This window comes from Prionailurus viverrinus, chromosome D3, assembly GCF_022837055.1.
Source record: "Prionailurus viverrinus isolate Anna chromosome D3, UM_Priviv_1.0, whole genome shotgun sequence".
Classification (NCBI taxonomy): domain Eukaryota; kingdom Metazoa; phylum Chordata; class Mammalia; order Carnivora; family Felidae; genus Prionailurus; species Prionailurus viverrinus.
The window spans coordinates 7,368,519-7,387,217 of record NC_062572.1 but is presented as its reverse complement, the minus strand read 5'-3'; the positions used below and the strand labels follow the sequence as shown (position 1 = coordinate 7,387,217).

Below are 18,699 nucleotides of genomic sequence, written 5' to 3'. Positions count from 1 at the left end.
CTAGTCTCAAAGAAAGTCAATGTTTTAAGACTGTAAGTCCTACATATTTAGGAAAATTGGGACATATGGCTGTTACAGAGGGAAATACATAGGACAATACTTTAAAGAGAAATCTACTTCAAAAAATGCGATGTTGAGTCTAATACCGACATGCTTTGCAAGAGGACAAAGCAGTAACAAAAATTTTTTTGATTGCCTAATAATCTCTCAACATGGCTAACAGAATCAAAGTTAGAAGAGTCCCAATACCTACTTTAAAAAAGATGGGAGGGTTAATTTATCAAGTGCTTGCACCTACTATATAGGAAGAACGGGTTTTTGAAGTTTTTGTTTAAAGGAGGACAATCCTTAAGAAAATTCTATGTATGTGTTGGGAAAGCAAGCTGGTGCAGCCACTCTAGAAAACAGTATGGAGATTCCTCAAAAAAACAAAAATAGAACTGCCCTATGACCCAGCAATTGCACTACTAGGTATTTATCCAAGGGATACAGGTGTGCTGTTTCGAAGGGACACATGCACCCCCATGTTTATAGCAGCACTATCGACAATAGCCAAAGTATGGAAAGAGCCCAAATGTCCATCGATGGATGAATGGATAAAGAAGATGTGGTGTATATATACAACGGAATACTATTCGGCAATCAAAAAGAATGAAATCTTGCCATTTGCAACTATGTGGATGGAACTGGAGGGTAATATGCTAAGTGAAATTAGTCAGTCAGAGAAAGACAAATATCATATGACTTCACTCATATCAGGACTTTAAGATAAAAAACAAATGAACATAAGGGAAGGGAAGCAAAAATAATATAAAAACGGAGGGGGACAAAACATAAGAGACTCATAAATATGGAGAACAGAGGGTTACTGGAGGGAGTATGGGACAGGGGATGGGCTAAATGGGTAAGTGGCATTAAGGAACCTACTCCTGAAATCATTATTGCACTATATGCTAACTAATTTGAATGTAAATGTTTAAAAATTAAAAAAAAAAAAAGAAAATTCTATGTATTAACCATCAGAAACTATACTTCTGGGCATTTGTGTGAAGCAACGCTTTCTCTTCCAACTCCAACTAAAACCAGTACAAAGAGCAAAACAATATATTCAAAAACAAATGATGACAACTTCTCTGTTGTGATGCGTCTGAATTCAAGCAAACCTCTGGGTCATAATTTATACAAAGTCTGATCACCAAGTCTAATCATTTCAAATTGTTTCTATCTTCAGCATCAGGGCAAGTTTTCAAACAACAAAAATGTCAGGACTATTGGCAGGAAACAGAAAAACTGACAAATTACATAGCAAATAGAGCCACTGATTAACCACATACCCATTCACAGTAAAATCCTTCCACTCTACTACTGAGTTTTCTGTTTTTAAATGTCCTGCCAGAGGATATTTTAAACAGTGATTTTCTTGCCATTATATAGCTTCAGTAAAATATAGAGGGCCTACCACTAATGTCTTTATTTTTTTAATCTACAGAAGTCGCAGGAAAGTCAGTACCATCTACCAATATGAGACAATCTGGTACCTCATGGTGTCTGTAGAGTCGGGCCAGGTCTCAGCTCATATCCTGCCAAAAGTTGCACAAACATTTTGAGCAACCCTGCCTGTGAGGTCATGAGGATGATATCACAAAGAGGAATTCTGATGTAGGTGTACCTCTAGGATGCAACCTCACCACCTTAAAGGAAACCCTGAAGGTTCTAGATCCCTGAATCTGGAGCTGATGACAAGAAATGCAGAGGGCTCTCCCACCTCAGATGAGTAACACCTTTCTGCACTGCTGACCAGGATAAACAGTGCAGGTACGTAGAGAAAAGCACATCCACCCAAGTTCTCAGCTCAGCACCAGAAACACATTCATATATACTTCAAGCTGGTAAGTTTTAATTTTGGCTCATTTTCAAACACCTTTTCTTAGTATTCTCTCCTGCAAAATTAAGCAGTTCTTAAGAATTCTAAAAACTGAGTAGGAAGCAAATCATAAACTTAAAATGTTATTTCTGCCTTGACAATCTAACTTCACCAGCCCCAATTTTTACTCTATTCACTAAGAGGAGATTATGATGTGCAAACTAGAAGTTCATTTTGGGTTTTTTTTTTTTTTTACGTTTATTTATTTTTGAGAGACACAGACAGAGCATGAGAGGGGGAGGGGCAGAGAGAGAGGGAGTCAGAATCCGAAGCAGGCTCCAGGCTCTGAGCTGTCAGCACAGAGCACAATGCGGGGCTCGAACTAACTATCCATGAGATCATGACCTGAGCCGAAGTTGGACACTCAACTGACTGAGCCACTCAGGCGCCCCTAGAAGTTCATTTCGAAAATGCCAAAAGCGTAAATAAAGCCTCACCACAGCTCTGCAATGGTGTATTTTTTAAGTTTATTTTAATGGTGTATTTGCCATTTTAAGGCAAAATTGCCAGGCCGTTGGTAACTGTTGTAGCTTCGCCCTCTGATGAATTTTAGAGTTCACAAGTCAGCACAAAGTAAGAATTAGTATTTAAAAAAAAAAAAAAAAAAAGCCTGGGTGACCCAGTCGGTTAAGCGTCCGACTTCAGCTCAGGTCATGATCTCACCACTTGTGTGTTCCAGCCCTGCATCGGGCTCTGTGCTGACAGCTCAGAGCCTGGAGCCTGCTTCAGATTCTGTGTCTCTGTCTCTCTCTCCCCCCACCCTAGCTTGCACTTTGTCTTTCTCAAAAATAAATAAAACATTAGAAAAAAAGAATAAAAATTTAGGGGTGCCTGGGTGGCTCAGTTGGTAGAGTATCTGACTTCAGCTTCGGTCATGATCTCACGTTTCAGGAGTTTGAGCCTGAGTGCTGACAGCTCAGAGCCTAGAGTTTGCTTCAGATTCTGTGTCTCCCTCGCTCTCTGCCCCTCCCCCGCTCATGCTCGCGCTCTCTCTCTCTCTCTCTCTCTCTCTCAAAAATAAACGTTAAAGGGGGGGCGCCTGGGTGGCTCAGTCGGTTGAGCGTCCGACTTCGGCTCAGGTCATGATCTCGCGGTCCGTGGGTTCGAGCCCCGCGTCAGGCTCTGTGCTGACAGCTCGGAGCCTGGAGCCTGTTTCGGATTCTGTGTCTCCCTCTCTCTCTGACCCTCCCCTGTTCATGCTCTCTCTCTGTCTCAAAAATAAATAAATGTTAAAAAAAAAAAAATTAGAAAAAAGAAAAAAATAAACTTATTTCTAAGCAGCTAAAAACTCTTGAATTGGGGGCACCTGGGTGCCTGAGTCAGTAAAGCATTAGACTCTTGATTTCAGCTCAGGTCATGATCTCACAGTTCATGAGATAAAGCCCCACACTGGGCTCTGTGCTGAGAGCATGAAGCCTGCTTGGGATTCCCTCCCTCCCTCCCTCCCTCTCTCAAAATAAATAAACTTAAAAAAAAAAAAAAACTCTTGAATTGGAAGGAAATGTAACAAAGAATTAATAATCATCTCCAGGTGATGGGATTATTGGTAGTTTTTGTATCTTTTCTGTGTTTCCTTGGGTTTCTCAAATTTTATTTAATGAATAGATATAATTTCTTGAGAAGGAAAAAACACTAATGATTTTTAAGGCCACAGTAAAATGGCTTGAACCACAAAGAAAACACTCTGCTGTGCTGCTTCCACACAGGAATATAAATGCAGCACACAGGGCCAGCATGAGAGGTGCATATGCACACCCACATGGTGGCTAGGTGTTCACCAAGCTGATTTGTCTTCCTGGAGTCACAGACCACATTTCCCAGCTCCCTTTGCAGCTAGCATGGTCACGTGACTGAGTTCTAGCCAATGGGCTGTGAAGACACGTGGCCCACCGGTCACTCCTAGGCCTAGCCCCTACTATCTTCCCCTATGCAGTCCCCCATCCTGGCCCTCTGATGGCCTGATGGAGGCAAACTGGGCAACCACAAAAGCATGGCCCGAGGATCGTGGGATCACAACACAGAAGCCTGGATCTCTGAATCACTTCTCCCGTTCGCCCATCAGTAAAAACCCACCCTGGACTTGCCCATAACTGAAAATGAACTTCTACCTGTTTCGGAGCACCTGTGTGGCTCAGTAGGTTGAGTGTGCAACTTCAGGTCATGATCTTGTGGTTTTTGAGTTCAAGCCCCACCTCAGGCCCTCTGGCCATTAGCAGAGCTCGCTTCAGATCCTCTGTCCCTCTCTCTCTCTGCCCTTCCCCCACTCATATTTTTTCTCTCTCTCTTTCTCTCTCTCCCCCTTACTCCCCCCTTCCCTCTCTCTCTTTCTCAAAAATAAACATTGGGGCGCCCAGATGGCTCGGTCAGTTGGGCATCTGACGCTTGGTTTTGACTTTGGTCATGATCTCACAGTTCATGAGTTCAAGCCCCACACTGGGCTGATGGCGTGGAGCCTGCTTGGGATTCTCTTTCTGCACTCCCCTGCTCACACTCACTCTCTCTCTCTCTTTCTCTCTCTCTCTCTCTCAAAATAAATGGATAAACTTAACCAGTCTTTAAAATAAATATTTTTTTTTCAACGTTTATTTATTTTTTGGATCAGAGAGAGACAGAGCATGAATGGGGGAGGGGCAGAGAGAAAGGGAGACACAGAATCGGAAACAGGCTCCAGGCTCCGAGCCATCAGCCCAGAGCCCGACGCGGGGCTCGAACTCACGGACCGCGAGATCGTGACCTGGCTGAAGTCGGACGCTTAACCGACTGCGCCACCCAGGCGCCCCTAAAATAAATATTTTTTAAAAAAATCTTCTACCTAATTACTAAAATTAATGGGATCTGTCAAAGAAGTTAGCTCTTCTTAATGTGGTAACAAAGATTAAAACTCTGCTTTAGAATCATCTCGACCAAGTCAACTCAAAGAAATTTTTAGGATACGGTGCCTGGGTGGCTCAGTCTATTGAGCAAATGACTTCAGCTCAGGTCATGATCTCACAGTTTGTGGGCTTGAGCCCCATGTTGGGGTCTGTGCTGACAGCATGGAGCCTGCTTTGGATTCTCTGTCTCCCCCTCTCTCTGCCCCCTCCCCATTGGCAAGCATGCTCTCTCTCAACATTTTTAGGATAAGCACTTGAGATAGAAATACTTCACACCATAAGAGCATAATTCTATGAATAATAAATAAAAGTACCATATTTTCTTAAAAGCAAAAAGACATTTTACTGGCAAGGGCAAAATAGGTGTAAAAAATACACAAGTCTGACTACAGCACGCTTAAAGTTATGTGAGCTACGACTGATGAGTTGACAACTTGTTCGGTTAGAGGACAGCAGTATTCTACTTCTGTGCACATTTGAAATTCTCCATTATATAAAGTTTTTATTATAGGAGGTATTTTAGTAATGTCTAAACTCCGCCTTCTCCCTTATAACCTAAAAAAAGCTTAAGCAATTTACAGAAACAAGAGACTCCTTAAAATAAGCAATTCCCAAAAATAAGCATGGTATAAACCATGTTCAAATGAAAGCAATAATGTTCTTCATAATTCTCTCATTCTTTTAAGGCTTAGTTTACTCATTTTTGTTTTATTGTTGTTTTTATTTACTGCTATAAAAAATGTTATGACTTAAAAAAATAAATATCAACAGAGAGACTGGGAAATTAACACGTGGATTCCGTCCCAGCTGGATGACCTTGCACTAGCATTTAACCCCTTTCCAGACCTCAGTATCCTCAGTTAGAACTGGAGGTTACTAAGTAAAACCCATTTCCAACCCCACCCTTTTGTGGTTTGACTATTTTGGATTTCAAATCCAAACTCCCTAAGTGAAAGGGCAAGGATCCAAAGTGAAAGGAAAGCCACAGTGGCTGTAACTTTGCCAAAGTAAGAGTACCCTGCCACCTGTGAAGAGAAGCCTCCTCTGATAAGATCGGCTCCCGCAAGCTCGGCACGCCTGGCACCCTCCAGGAGGGCATCGTGTCTTCCCCGGCAAATCACATCCCATGCTGCACCTGGTCCCCTCGAGGTGCACTTCGCCCCACGAGCCAAACAAAAATCCTCCTTTATCTACTAACTCTGGAAATTCCGTCAGGAGGCAACGGAGAGCTGAAGAGCCTGCAATGAGGTTAATCTGCCAGGAGAGGGAGTCGGACACTGAGCCTCTGGAAACCGGCTGCGTGCTAAGGACAGAGGCATCTGGAGACCCAGGTTTCAACTCTGCTCTGCTGGGGACGGGGAGGAAACCCAGCACCAGACAAGTTACATGACTTACCTAGAGACAGCTGCACTCAGAGATTTCCGCGCTGCCTTTTAATTCTAAAATGATCAAAGTTCACAAACTTAATAACAGAAGGGAAGGGGAAAGAAGGTCCGAGAGTAATGGAAAGTCTAGTTTGATAGGTTTCTGAAGCTCACTTTCAAGTCAAGCTTGAGAGAAAAATTCAAAGGCTGTGTTCTAATATCATATTCCGGAGTTTGGGAGGTCCATTCACAGCTTAATCCTGTCCCCTGGAGTCATGGTTATGTAAGTGTCCGTTGTATGCTGTGTCACTCGCTGTCCCCACCCCCAACACGGGAGATGCAGTGTAACCTGAGCTGGTCTGCTTCAGCCACTGAACACGCTTACACAACACTCTGGTAGCTTTCCAAACTGTTCTTATTTCCACCAAAGAAAGGCAAGTCATTCGATTTTCCCCCATTTCAGTTTCATTCACCTTCACATCTATGTACAGAAAAAAACTGGAGAAGATGAAACTGAAGAACATTTACACATTTTCTTCAATTCTTGAGTAAAACAGGAAAGGTCAGGTATTTCAACTGCGAAGACGACCATCAAAACCCCATCAATAAGCTGATGGGCCTGTGTGGGGCCAATTCAACACATCTCCTTTCCTGGCTGACCTGAGCTTACACTCTTGGGGTGGGAACTGCACAGTCACGCCTCGCACCCCGAGGATGGTCTGTGTTTGCACCACCCTGAGCATTCCCCTGGGGCAGGGCTTCTGGGACGTTCTCTAAAAGAATTCAAGCAGATGCATCACCTCCTCGTGGGGTCCTTCCTGACCACTGTCCCTGCCCTACCTCCTCCTCCTCTGCACTACACCAGCCACTGGGAGCTCTTCTATTACTGAACGATGCATCACACTCCTGTCTCGTCCTCATAGTATGCGATGACTAAGTTCCTCGTGGTCAGGGGTAAGATCTGTCTTTGCATCCAAAGGACCTAAGAAGGTACCCGGTACGCAGTAAGAGTACAAAAAAGTTCTGAACTGACTCAACATCCAAACAAGAACCCGTAAAATGACGCAATACTGCAGTTTTCAAACTAAAGCATCAAGTAATTCTGTCTCACTTTCTCTAAGCCTTTGACAAAGATGACAGGAATAGAGAATTTCCCAGCCCAGGGGCTTCTTTTAAAAGTAGCCCAACAACGCTACGGGCAAACTATTCGATTACTACCTCCAGTGAGTGGGACATCACAGTTGTAAGTATCAAGTTAGATCATTACCTATGTTGACAGTACCATACTTTCTAGACCAGCACTGTGTGATAAAAGTATAATGTGAGACAAATGTCTAATTTTCAATTTTCTAGTAACAGAATTTGGAAAACTAAAAACAGCTGAAATAATATATTTAACCAAATATATCCAAAATAATTTTTCAAAATGTCATCAGTATTAGCATTATTAATAGGCTGTGTCACATTACTTTTTTTCCTACTAGGTCTCTGAAACCCACTGTGTATTTTCATATTTAGAGCACATCTCAGCTTGGACTTAGCACATTTCAAGTGCCCAACCGCCATATGTGGCTTGTGGCTACTGGACTGTACAGGTCTAGAAAACGTGCTTAAGGCAAAATACAAAGTAAGTGGCCTTCCTCTTGGCACTAATAAAGTTGCCAGGTGCCCCAAATCTCCCCGTGTGTGCAATATTCACCTTCCTAACTCCTAACATATGTGAGGAAAAGGAAAAATGTAAAATCTTGAATATAAAACTGAGTAATTTTATCGTTAAGAGGAGGGGTAAGCACCTGCAGTAACAGGATCTTTAAAATATGTTTGACCGGGGATACGTAATGTAGAAAGAGGTCTTGCTTATAGCGCGGGGCACTGGCCAGCAAACCTGATAGCTCAATACTTCGAGTTTGAAAATAACCCACACAAAACTCAAAGCAAAGCACAGACACTACAGACAGTACTGAGTTACATGTGAAAATTTAATAAGCGTGTCTCGAGATACACGAGAGGAACCCGAGAATCACTGACTGGCAGGTTTAAGGCCAACGTGGCCGGAGCAGCATTTCAAGTACAAAGAAGGGAGTGAGAGCATTTTTCTACTGAAGCAGCACAGCACCGTGCTTGCTGCCCTCTGGACGGCAGGAAACCAAGGCAGAGGCGAGGAACGGCCGGTAGGAACACACGGAAAGGGAGGCTTGGGGACTGGAGGGCAAAACTGCAGGGCAGTAAGAGAGGGTAAGGGTGCACCTGCAGCGTCAGCTACTCATTTCTTACTAATCTGGTATTTTTTTCCCCCTCAACTTTAGTAAACTGTCTTTGAAACAGTCTAGCAGCTATAGTTTAAGATTTAAGATCCAGAGGTGCCTGGGTGGCTCAGTCAGTTAGGCGTCTGACTCCGGCTCAGGTCATGATTTAACAGTCCATGAGTTTGAGCCCCGTGTCGGGCTCTGTGCTGACAGCTCAGAGCCTGGAGCCCACTTCGGATTCTGTGTCTCCCTCTCTCTCTGCCCCTCCCCTGCTCATGCTCTGTCTCTCTCGGTCTCAAAAATAAATAAAAACATTAAAAAAAAATTTTTTTTAAGGTTTAAAAAATCTCTCACATTTTCACTTTTGAGAAACTCTGTTAATCTTCTGAATGAAGACACGAAACGCTGGTCAGGGGACGGAGAGCATCTCCTCCAGAGCAGAATGTCACGAGCAAGCGCGTGAGAGTCAGTCAGTATGAACTGATGATGAGTGACACGAAGCTGCTGAAGGTCCTCATTGGTTCCGGCCTCCCAGAAGCCTGCCCCTTGAGCAGGGAAAATGTGCAAGGTGTCACCAAACACAGTGGAGGGCACAGGCCACAGAAGACCCACTGCTTCAAATCAGTGCAGTAACAAGTGAGGTAAACTAGAGAGAAGAGCAAGCAGGGTTCTGGAGCCACTTGGTTTCAGCAGCAACCAGCTGGTTGGCCTAACGGCCAACAGGATCTTAAACATGAGACGAAAGTCTATGGAGGCCGGTGCCTGCGATGACAGGGACGCTCCAAACCGCCCCTCTGTTGAGCCCGCCATCTCCAGCAGAGGATTAAAAGACTCGGGAATAATGAAAACACCAGCCAGGAGAAAAGGCCATGCAGCCCTGTCAGAAATTAATACACGCGAGAAGAGAACAATTTTCCAAAGCGGAAAGAAAGAAAGAGAATCCATCTTCCTGAGAGCTGACTCTGTCTTTCCAAGGCATATGCCTAAAAGGGTGGAGCAAGGTCTCAAATTTGTTCAGGAGGCCAGAGCCTCTGAAAACAGTGGTGTTCTTCACAGAATATCATGAAATACTGAGACACAGTATTAAAAAATGCTTAATATATAGTAGCATGAGCCTAAGACTTAGAGAAAACAAAATACACAACACATAACTTTTTAAATAAGCCAGAGTCAAACAGCTTTAAAATTAGCATAAAGATTCAAAACACAAAGTGCCTATCTCTAGCAAGGATAGAGTACAAGAGATAAAAGATAAGTAAATAGCATAGTCACTGTTTGTTGATCAATGTGAAAAGCACATTTAGACACTAAAGGACACAGGGTCCTTTAGGAAGGGTCAGAAGATTCATTGATGCCTTAATTCAAAAGGTGCCATAAGGAAGTTGTACTTCCAATCTCTAACTGGTAGAGGCCTTACAAAGCAATTTATGAAATCAGTCTACCAATCTCAGGTGTTGGTTTGAGAGTATCATACAATAAGATACTAATGCAGAAACTTTTACCACATCTCTCTATCAAAGTCAAAAGTAGAACATAAGTGATTCAAGACTCAGCTCAGGATGTCTGCTGAATGAAGTCAGAACAGGGTATCGATAGACAGACATGACCATTTCAAAAATTATTCTGTGCTTAAAAAGTGTGTATTTTTAAGACTCAATGTATGAAATAGGGCACAATACAGTTGCGCCCAGAACTTCACAGTCTATAGCAGTTTTAAAAAGGAGAAGGAGGGGTATGAAATCCAACCAAGGCAAAGAGATCTGGAACATTAGGTGATTTTTCTAGAAGATGAAACTCTGTGCCATGATGCAACCGCCTGTAATTACGAATGCCTTTACACAGCTCAGTTTGAGTGAAGATTTACGTTCTTGCTACTTACACAGAAAATAAGCAGCCTCCCAAAGTTCTTCCATCTGCAAAAGAATTTTTTTTTTAAAGGGAACATGGAAAGCTGAATAAATTAAGCTATTTTCATTTACACAAGTTTCTACAAAATTCCTATGACTCTGTAACTCTAATACCACCAGCTTAGAGGCAGATCTTCAAAGGGACAAAAATTACTAGGCCTGGTTGGTATCTCCCAGAATAACTTACTTAATAGGTCGAGAGCAGTCAATTATACTAATGTGTCAAAAGGAGCAAATGTGCTTAATATAGCACCATAAAATTTTAGCATCAGAAGAGACCTTAGCAATCTAGTTCAACTTCCTCATTTTACCACTGAGGAAATGGATTCTAAAAAGTAAAATCACTTTTTTTTTTTTGAACATTTACTTATTTTTGAGAAAAACAGAGACAGAGTGTGAGTGGGGGAGGGGCAGAAAGAGAGGGAGACACAGAAGCCAAAGCGGGCTCCAGGCTCCGAGCTGGTAGCACAGAGCCTGATGCGGGGCTCAAACCCATGAACCGTGAGATCATGACCTGAGCTGAAGTCGGACGCTCAACGGACAGAATCACCCAGGTGCCCTGTGAAATCACTTGTTAAGGTCACTTAACAGTTTGGAACATAAAACCTCAATCTCCATATTAAAGACTCCTGCCCCTCAAGTGTACTGATGAATAAAATCTCTGATCTGTTATATACAGTAATGAGATGAGTCAATCCCCAGCCAAGTTAAAACTGGTGTCCCTTTCCAATTTTCACAAAGGAATAAATACTGTTGCTTGCCCTTAAATAGTCTAACATTGCCCATACTAAAAGCAAACACATACCAGCTGTTTGTTCTGAACAAGAAAACGGCACAAAGGTTAACTCACAAAACAATGACTTGCTTACTTGGGTTTTTTTCTCTCTTTATAAAAATCTCTCTTGTTTTTACTCTGCAAATAAGCAAGTTTAACATTTGCTATAGGTCTTTGGATTCAATGGAAAAAAAAAATCACATTCCTATTTTCAGAGTACTGAGGTATACCTGGCTATTTCAAGAGAAGATACAACTCTACTAATTTTCCTCCCGAATCCCTAAGATGCTTTTCTGTACAACCATCCTAGATGCTGTAAACAGAGACTAAGACATGGTTTCATTTGGATCTGAACACCAGCTTCATTGTTGGTTATTTTTCCATGCTTAGGCAATCTTCCACAGAGACACACAGCAGGTTCTATCAGACCTGAGAAGGAAAAATCCCACCTTTGGGGGGCCCGGCTGGCTCAGTCAGCAGAGCATGAGACTCTTGATCTCAGGGTTGTGGGTTCGAGCCCCATGTTGGGTACAGAGATTACTTAAAAATAAAATCTTAAAAAAAACACACACACCTTTAATTAAACTCTGGGAAATAAAACTGACAAATATACAAATATACAAATATAAAACTGACAAACATCACAAATATACAAATATACAAATTTGCCTGAAACTTGGCAAAAGGCACAAGTTCTGACATGAGGAAGAGATGCTTTTCCATGCTGAATATTTAACTCCTCATAAATTACAAGTTCTTCAGTAACAACTGTTCGTTAAAAATGTGCCCTTTAATAATGGCAAGACACTCCTACTCAAATTAACTTCTGAAAACACGGCCAGGAACAAAGGTTTTAATTTTCCATACTGGGAGGTGTGGGTCTTTCCCCCCTTCTGTACAACGAGCAGCCAGGAAGACACAACGGACCGAAGGGAAGGGGAAGAAGACTTCTACCATTCAGTGAGTTTTACACACATTAATTCATTGAATCTGCACGGCAACTACTACACGAAGTGGCTATTATCCCCCATTTACAGATGAGAACACTGAGCTCCAGAAGGTTAAGCACTTTGTAGAAGGTCTTCCATAAAGTAACAGAGCCAGGATCTCTTGTCAGGCAAAAGGACTGAATTCTTGTTCGTGACCCGACTTCCATTACCACTTCTGGGTTCCCCCAGAGCAGACGGTATGCCTGTTTCACTCAACTTTGTATCTCCAAAATCTGGGTAGTGCCTCACCACAGCAGGTACTCAGTAAGTGACTGACGGGTACGTAAATTTAAAGATAACTGGCAAACTCCACAACAATAAAAACCCAATTCCAAACCGGGCAAAGGACTTGAATACACATTTCTTCAAAGACACACAGATGGCCTATAGGCATATGAAGAGATGCTCAACATCACGAATCTTTAGGGAAATGCCAATCAGAATTACAGGGAGACCCACCTCATATCCATTACGATGACTACCACCAAAATATTAGAAAATAGAAAGTGTTGGTAATGATGTGGAAAAATTGGAACCCTGCGCACTGCTGGTGGGAATACAAAATTGTGCAGCCTCTGTGGAAAACAGTACAGTGGTTCCTCAAAAAATTGAAAACAATTACCATACGACCCAGCAATTCTACTTCTGGGTATTTATCCAAAAGAACTGAAAGCAAGGCCTCAAAGAAGTGTTTGTACACCCCCATTCAGAGCAATAAGCTTAACAGCTGAAACACAGAAGCAATCCAAGCACCTATTGACACATGAATGGATTAGCAAAATATGGTCTATACATATAACGGATATTATTCAGACTTAAAAAGGAAAGAGATTCTGACATCTGCTATAACATGGATGAACCCTGAGGACATTAGGCTAAGTGAAACAAGTCACTCACAAAAAGACAAATATTTTGTGATTCCACTTATATAAGGTACTTAAAGTCATAGAGGGGTGACTGGGTGGCTCAATCAGTTACGTGTCCAACTCTTGACATCAGCTCAGGTTATGATCTCACAGTTCGTGGGTTCCAGCCCCACGTCAGGCTCTGCACTGACAGCGTGTGGACCCTACTTTGGACTCCCTCCCTCTCTCTCTCTCTCTCTCTCACACACACACACACACACACAATAAACTTTAAAAAAAAATTTATTAAAAATAAAGTCATATAGACAGAAGGTAGAATGACGGTTGCCAGGGAGAAGGGGAATGGAGATTTAGTGTTTAATGGAGTTTCACTTTTGCAAGATGACCAGAGTTCTGGAAAAGGATGGTGGCTAATGGCTGCACAACAACACTAATGTACTTCATGTACACAAACTGTAAACTTAAAAATGGCTAAGATGGTAAAGTTTACATTACAGGTATTTTACCACAATAAAAACAATTGGAGCAAAAAAAGATACTTGGCATTCTTCTGTATACTTTTATGCTAAACAGTAACATACTATTGTTCTGCACTTTACTTTTACACTTAAATTCTGAAAGCCAAAATAAAAGATAATTGGTATATTCTCCAAACAACTGCCCAAATGCCCAATAAGCACATGCAAAGGTGTTCAACATCACTATCCATGAGGCAAATGCAAATCAAAATAACAATGAGATACCACATTTCACCCTCACGAGAATGACTGTAATCAAAACAAAACAAAACAAAAAACCATGAGCTGGCAAGGATGTGGAAAAAATGGAACCTCATTCATTGATGATGCTACTTTAGAGAACAGTTCGTGGTTCCTCAAAAGGTAGAGCTCCTATATGAACCAGCAATTCCACTCCTAGGTATATACCCAAGATAAATGGAAACATATGTCCACTCACAAACTTATACACTGATGTTCAGAACGGCATTATTCGTAATAGGCAAAAAGTGGAAACCGACGTGTTCATGAGCTGACGAACAACAAAATGTGGTATATCCACGCAATGGAATATAATTTAACCCGAAAAAGGATAAAGTATTGATACAGGTACAACACAGATGAACTCTGAAAACATTCTGCTAAGTGGAATGAGTCAGTCACATTGTAGGATTCCATTTACGTGAAATGTCCAGAACAGGCAAGTCTATAGAAAGAGAGTAGGGCTGGTGGTACAGGGTTCCTTCTTGGTAGAAAGAAAATATACTAAAATTGATCGTGGTGATGGTTGCATGATCTGCACGAAGAAGATCGTTTACCCAGCAGATTTTCCTGTTTATCACCTACAACCGGGTATTTTTGACCAAACAACAGAAAAAAGACTCACAGACAACTCAGTGATTAGAAAATGCTAAAGACCAATAGGATGAACTCCTCATCAGGGCAGGGAGGCCTTTCCTTGATATAAACTCAAACTCCTTAGTTTTATTTTCTGTTACTTGCCCTCAAAATAGAGAGCAACAGGCTATCTGTTCCTATCTCAACATGCTACCTTTATGCCAATCTGGCCTAGAATGTCTTACCTAAACTACCTCTGCCTCGAAACCCCAGATTTCCATCAATGCCAAGCACAAGTGCTAATTCCTACTTGGGAAGCCTTCCTGGATTCCCTCCCATACACACACCCTCAAGCCAAATGAACTGATCATCTTCCAGGGTCCGGTCCCACCTCACCCATAGTAGCGGTCTCACCTTGCAAGACACAGAGCTGCTTGTACCCAGCAGGGCCTTCAGAGCACTCAACACATGTTTGATGAACGGGCATTTCTGGGGCTCTCTGCCACCCCACAGGACACTTTCTATTAGTCACATCTACCTGAAAAGCTTTTTTATAAACCTAACCATGCACAAAACAAAACAAAACAAAACAAAACAGACAAGCAGCAATACAGGACTGGCCTTTTTGATGTTCCCTGGCCAGTTTGGTATTTGAAAGCACGAACTCCCTCTGCACTACTGTTACCGCCTGACAAGGTTATCTAGAGCTCTCCAGTTCAACAAAGCCAAATCCCTTGCATCAATACAGCAAACCCCTAGGGTGGCCAGGACAAGTGTCACCCCCTTTTTACAGAGCAACAAGCATATAGAGAAAGGCTAAGCAACTTGCCCAAGCTGGGGCTAAAGCAAATCCAGGACCTCAAACTTTTTCACTGTAGTTCTGATTCCCCATGCTGGTTTGTTGAGAGTGCTTCCAGTGAAAATATTACACTTCTAATTACTTAAAAATAGTAATATAAATCCAGACATACTTTTTTAAGTATTAAAAAAAAGCGGGGGGAGGGTGTGTATGTGGCTCTTGATCTCGGGGTTTTGAGTTTGAGCTCCATCTTGAGTGCAATTACTCAAAAATAAGATCTTTAAATAAAAAAAATTTTAAGATAAAAGATGGAAGGACAGACTCTAAAATACTGAAATGATTTTCTCTGGGCAGTAGGATTATAGGTAATTTGCTTTTTTCTGTGTTTTTGTATTATGTGTTTGTTTTACACGTTATGCATTGAATCCACATATTAGAAGACAACTAATATGTATTATTAAAATGTTAAGGACCATTTTAAAACCGGTATATACGGAAAATAACACCTGAGAATATCCGAAAAATAATCACTTCACTTAATTATAAATGTTTAGAAAACTTTTTTCTAAAATCTAAAGTTGACTCTGATAATAGCTTCTCAATGTAACAGCCTAGGTAAGCCATATATGCCCTACAACAGAAATCAGCAATATGGTTTCATGATACACACACGTTTTTTCTAGTCACCCATGTGTGAAAGATACTTAGTGATAATACTTTTCTTTCACTCAGGCCATAAAAAAATTACCAAGCCTATAAAGTTTATTTATTCTACAGTCTGGAAAAGTCTCAATAGGATCCTTCCTGCCTTAAGGTATTAGAACATAACGTCTCCAATAAGAAATCATTCTTAGAGGAGTAAATCAGTTAAGGCAGAGAAGGCGGGAGGTCAAAAGACTTGGTTAAAAGATTTTTAGGGAAATATTCCAATATCTCTTACCTTTCCTGAGAGGAGAGGGGGAAATATATGCCAAATATTTCAGCGTACTACATGACAAGGGATTTGTAGAATCCGGGGGAAAAAAAACTCATTAAAGTTGCCATCCCTTTATGTATCGAACCCAAACTTTAAATGATTTGCACACCGAACATCTGGATCTTCAGGTCTTTAACTTCAGAGACTAAATCAAGGACTCGGCAATTTTAATTGTAAAAAATGGGCAGTTAAAACTGGGCTCTTATCCAAGCTATACTCAGATATAAGTAAGCAAAAGAGAATACAAATATCAAACCACTTAATTCAAATCACTAGTATATTAGACCTTAGGCTTACATAAAACATTAGGGCAGCAAAATATCTATACTTTCATTATGATTCTGGAGAAGAGGCAGAGAATACATTTCCCCAGGGAAAGAGATACCCAAGAGAGTTCCAACTATGGATCTGTAATGGGGCTACTTCCTCTTTTCAAAGATTTTACGAAGAATACTTTTAAGATTTTGTTGCTGAACCACTTAAGATAGACAATTAAAAACCAGACCCACCCATTGAGTTAGTGCTAGTGGAATGTGTCCTTCTGGAAGTGCCAGATGGAGATTTAAAAAAAAAAAAAAGCTCTTTACTAATTGTGGCCAAGATTCCTTGGTACTTGGTGCCAGGACCAGGATATTAACCCAGATGTCCTAGCCAAATTCCAGGTTGGTTAATTACTATCTGCCAAACTTAAAAAAAAAAAAAAAAAAAAAAAAAAAAATCCTTTGTTCCCCTGATTGAAATCTGAAGAGGTCACTCTTACTTGAAATTCTTGTGCAGTACCATCAGTCAATATGTTTTCCCTTAAAAGAGCATTGTAACTCAAATGCTGATTTAAAGCATATGGATTCTCTGAGTTACATCTACATGGGAAACATACACTATGTATATTAAAAATATGTAAGATACTGTAATAGTTTAAAGCCCCCCTAAGTAGTTATCTAAAAAATTCATATCCAGAGAAATACTGACAATACTTTCCAATTAAGATTGAAGAGACTTACATGAAGGTTTGTATTAAACAGAGATTTTGAACATGAAACTTTTAAGACTAAAAAGGAAGGCTTTGCTGCCAGGAGCACAATTCCAGGAAAAAGCTATATATGCAATGCCAGTTACAAGGCCTCCCAGGGTTGAGCAAAGATCCTGCATACAAATAGCAAAGTATACACACTCACTAGCAAGGCTGAACATCAAGTACTGGTCTGGCCTGCCAGCCATTTAAGGTGCCACAGCCAACAAACTCTGCACATTGCTTAAAATACCATCAAGCAGGGTTCAATTTCTAGCTCTGTACTCACTGGCTGTGTGGCATTTTAGACAAATTAGTAAAATTCTTTGAGCCTCAGTTCCCTCATATTTAACTTTTGCTTCAACAAAACCAATAACATGTTGTTATTCTGTATCTTTCACTATTTTAAAGTATTTTAATAAACACGTATTTTAAGGACTATAACCTATATAGTCTTAAATTACCTGCCCCCTCCCAAACTCCCACCTCAGGACCTTTGCACTTACTACTCCTCTTCCTCCTGTGCCCTTCCCTCAAGGATCTACATTCCCTCACTTCCTCTAGATCTCTAAAGTTACATAGTCAGCCAGGTCTCCTCTTGCCATCCTATCTAAAATTTCCATTACCCTAACTCTTGTCCCCAAACTGCATATTTCCCCTTCCCTGACTTTTTTTTTTCTTACCATGTGTCACTGTCCAGCATACAATACATTTTATTAATATGGTTATCGTATGCCTCCCTTATTTGAAGGGGGGATTCCAAGAGAGCAAAGATTTCAGTTTTATTCACTGCTATATCATCAGCACCCAGGACGGCACACAGCAGTGATCAATAAATATCTGTTGAGTGAATACCAAATGAGACTTAATACAGCCCACAGATAGGTACTCCAGAGCCCCACCTGCTGCCTTTGGGAAGAATATCACAACACTTCAAAAACACTGTAAAGAACTATAGGCCCGTCACAACTAATCAACACCACTGTCCATTCTTTCTATCTGAAAAACACACTCAACCCCACACCTCATTTGTACAAGGAAAGTAAGAAACTGAAAACTGGGATAAAATAGAAAAATGGAAAGTAGTATGGTTAAAGTATAAAATTTCCTTTCAATGTTAAGAAATATTAAGCCATTTCCACGTAACTTTACCACACTACCCGCTGCTTTTTTCTTGAGCTTTGACTCCTATAAAACCAATCTTAACAACCTATGAACCTCATATTTGCTATCAACTAAGTAATATTTACCGAACACAGGATTCTGCAGAATCCTGCAGAGGATCCTATGAACTGAAATACAAGGGGGGCCCAACTGGCTCAGTCAGTAGAGTATGCAACTCTTACTTATTTAATAATTTAAGCAAGTTTTTTTAAATGTTTATTTTTGAGAGAGAGAGAGAGAGAGTACAAGCAGGCAGGGGGTGGGGGCGGTGGGCAGAGAGAGAGGGAGACAGAATCTGAAGCAGGCTCCAGGCTCTGAGCTGTTAGCACAGTGCCTGACGTGGGGCCCGAACCCAAGAACAGTGAGATCATGACCTGAGCCAAAGTCAGATGATGAAGTTGGACCGAGCTACCCAGGTGCCCCAGTAGAGCATGCAACCCTCGATCTCTGGGTTGTGGGTTTGAGCCCCACAC

The 18,699-nt window shown here is 41.3% G+C and overlaps 1 protein-coding gene and 1 non-coding gene across 18 annotated transcripts in view; one reads left to right on the top strand and one right to left on the bottom strand.

The window, feature by feature from the left end:
* The window catches only part of CLIP1 (CAP-Gly domain containing linker protein 1), a 125,622-nt gene that overhangs the window by 104,010 nt on the left and 2,913 nt on the right, over positions 1-18,699 (bottom strand). Inside the window, exon 1 of one of the 17 annotated variants that reach the window (XM_047827519.1) lies at positions 6,193-6,441. The exons of 15 other annotated variants lie outside the window; for them this stretch is intronic. The gene's annotated coding sequence lies outside the window, so the exon portion shown is untranslated. Of the gene's footprint in view, positions 1-1,538; positions 1,608-6,192; positions 6,442-18,699 lie in introns of those variants that run through there. One more of the 17 variants, XM_047827518.1, reaches the window with a different exon arrangement.
* TRNAK-CUU (transfer RNA lysine (anticodon CUU)) lies at positions 11,548-11,620 on the top strand. Its single transcript has one exon. It is a non-coding gene; the product is annotated as a tRNA-Lys (tRNA).